This window comes from Gobio gobio (assembly GCF_949357685.1).
Source record: "Gobio gobio genome assembly, chromosome: 11".
Classification (NCBI taxonomy): domain Eukaryota; kingdom Metazoa; phylum Chordata; class Actinopteri; order Cypriniformes; family Gobionidae; genus Gobio; species Gobio gobio.
The window spans coordinates 54,716,783-54,720,175 of NC_137104.1; the positions used below are offsets into that span (position 1 = coordinate 54,716,783).

The window sequence follows — 3,393 nt, forward strand, 5'->3', positions numbered from 1 at the left end:
AGTGTAGTAAATATTACCGGCTTTAGAGGCGCTGGACTGTAATCCCATAATTACATTAAACTCCAGCAGGAGAATCACAGGCACACACACACACCATAATGCCTGAGAAAAGACGTTTAAGTAGGAAAGCCGTCTGCCGCCCTCCATCTCCTCATCTGCGTCCCTCGCGAGCCGTTAACGGGAGAGTCACTGAGGCGCTTCAGATCACAGCTAAACTCCTCGTTATATATTACATAATAATCACATTCTTCATAACATCACATTAATGTGAATAAAAGTACTGTCTACACACGTTTTCAGTCTTTATGTAAAACTAAAGGCTATAAAGTGAGACCAGTCTCTGTGTTAATAACCCTATTAAAGGCACAATATGTAAGATTTTTTTATTTAAATATCCAAAACCCACTATAACAATGTTATATATAATGTTGACTTATGTACATTATCCCAAATGTTTCCAAGAATGTTTAAATGCAGAGAAATAAGCGATTTTAACCAGGACACGGATCATGTGTTGTCTTTCAATGACATCATACCCGCCCGCCATTTTGTAGAAACCATGGAAACACCAAAGCCGCTTTAATATCTGATGTGTTTTATTAGACACTGTTTGGATCATTGATGGACAGAAACTCATCATTGTTCTCCAGCTCAACAAAGTCTTATTGTTTAAATCTGGTGTTGTTGTTGTTTTACCGCCTAATATGATCTCGCTCACTGTAGTGTGAACAAGTGTCTCATAGTAGCGCCGAGCCAACGCACAGAGTAGCATCAGAACATCACTTTAACACACTCACATGTGTGTGATATGATCAAACAGAGCTGTGTTACACACACATGCATGAGCGGAAGAAGCGGAAGGGCTCGCGGCAGAATAAAAGCTCCGCCCACTCAAGAGTCAAGACACGCCTTTGTTCTGAATAAGAGACGAACAATTACATATTGTGCCTTTAGTATTAACTAGTAAAGACAGCACTTAACATACACATTTTCACCCCTTAAATGAAAATCCAAATTCTTGTTTTAAAGACTATTGCTGAAGCACTTCATAAAATAAATTGTATTACTGTATATTATGATATAATATTTACTGTAAATCAAATGTACATTTGACAATGTGTATATTTTTATTTTATATAAAATATATATTTTACTAAATAATTTGTACCTTTAAAATATATGCCTAACCAAGTTGTGTTCCATATTTGTAAGTTGATATCACAAAAATTGAGATTTTGTTTCGGCGCTGTACTAAAAATGTCCACCGGGTGTAACTCACATTTAATTTTTTTAATGCGTTCACCTGTAAAACAAACTAGAAACCAAATTTGACAAAACAGTCACCAAATATGAAACCCTGACACTCATGCTGCGTTCACACCAAACGCGAATAGAGCGTCAAAATCGCGTCTACCGCGTCTAGTTTCATGCGCGCACAGTTTGAATGCATTCGCGCATCTGCGGTGAATTGGACGCGCGTAAAAATCGAGCGCTGGAAGCGAAATTGACGCGCGTTCAAGGCACTCCAGGAGAAATATGTCATAAAACACCACTCTGCCTCTTTTCATTTTCATTAAACATATATATTAAACATAATAGCCACACAAATGTGGTCCAGTCAACCATTATCTTTACTACAAGTATATTTAAATATCCTTAAAAAATAAAGTTATGAAACTTCTCTTTGCCCTCAGTCAAAACGATTTGGCAGACAACAAATTATAGATTCATGAGAGCAAAGATCGGCCGTTAGATCTACACAAGACGAACCACTACAGGACATCAGAGCCAGCGGCAGACGCCAGAAGGACTGGCCGAGGAAAGGCTGCTCTCGCTGGGGTTAATGAGCGCTGAGCGCCCGCTGATCGCCTGGATCTCACAACTCCAAAAACACAAGATCATTTTTTTTAAATATGCGCTCTCTTTATAAATAAACCACAGATTTGAGCTTTAAACAACCACATTATCACCTGAAAAAGTCTTAAAACTACATTTTGTGACACAATAGTACTATTTTTAATTTATGCAGGGTTTCTCATCACGTCACTTTACCACGTTACAGCAGCAAGCAGGCTCCTGATTGGTTAACGTGGCGCGAATTGACGCCAAAGTTCAAATTTTTGAACTCGGGCGTCAGACGCGAATTCGCTTCAAACGCGTGAATTCACAAAAGCCCCACTCGCATGTGTAACGCGTGTAACGCGCGTATCGCGCAAGACGCTCAATTCGCGCGAACTGGATGCGCGAATGAGGTGGATTCGCGTCCTTCGAGCCGCGCGAAACTTTCCTGCAATGTGTGTTTTCTCAATTTATTTTAACTACTTTGTATGTAATATGAAACCTGACTCCGCCCACTTGGGGAGGAGCCTGCTAAAAGAATTAAGAGCACAGTTTCCATGGTAACGCAACGACCAATTTCAAGACGGGATGAATTTTAAGTTTGTAAGCTTTCGAATGATAGCTAATTTATGATGATTATGAGGCGGCAGCGCTCGTCTGCGGCAGAATAAAAGCTTTGTTTTGAATAATCCGTTATTAAAAAATTACATATTGTGCCTTTAAGTAAGAAATGTGAACTTTCAATGCATGGTTGTTTATGGGACGAGTTCTGCTATTGTTCCATGCCAAAGAAACCTGAACTATTAGCGTTTTTATATTTATGGCGACCAGTTATAGCACCTAAAAATACACTTCTTTCTATAAAATTGGTGCTAAATTAACATATTTCCAACCTGATTCATGAAAAATGAGACCAAAACACAATTTTCTGCAACATTTTCTTTATTCTGAATGATCTGATTCTAACAGAGGCAGATGTGGTGCGGTAAACTCATGATACACAAAAAAGCTTATTAAATAAACACAATGGCGGTTGTTTTCAGCTCTAATGACAGTGCAGTTATTTTCACGTCTTTATACAAAAATAATTTCATGTAAAAATACATTCTGCAGCTAACCCTGAGGTCACTGTGTAAACACACTTCAAGCGTTAGACGTTAAAGCACAACAGGACGCATGTTTCCAGTAGTTATGACACTTAGTGGTGAAACACCAGAGGTCAGAGGGCAGCGGTGTACCCCAACACCCGCTGATGCTAAAACATGCATTATATGAAAACAAGCAGTAAACAAAACATTATACTACTGACCAAAAGAATGAAGTGTGTGTGTGAGAGAGAGTGCATGTGAGTGTGTGTGATTGTGTGAGTGTGTCTGTGTGTGTGTGAGAGAGAGCGAGAGTGAGTGAAAGAGTTTGTTTGTGCGTGTGTGTTTGAGTGAGTGTGTGTGTAAGTGAGTGAGTGGGTCTGAAGTGTGTGTGTGTGTGTGTGTGTGTGTGTGTGTGTGAGAGAGTGAGAGAGAGAGAGAGAGAGAGAGTTTGTTTGTGCGTGTGTGT

At 39.4% G+C, this 3,393-nt stretch overlaps 1 protein-coding gene across 1 annotated transcript in view; it reads right to left on the reverse strand.

The window, feature by feature from the left end:
* Positions 1–2,773: 2,773 nt before the first annotated feature.
* Positions 2,774–3,393, reverse strand: part of nrm (nurim) — a gene marked incomplete at its 5' end in the record, with an annotated part of 8,580 nt that continues 7,960 nt past the window's right edge. Inside the window, one exon of the mRNA XM_079828302.1 lies at positions 2,774–3,393. This exon is cut by the window's right edge and continues 1,587 nt beyond it.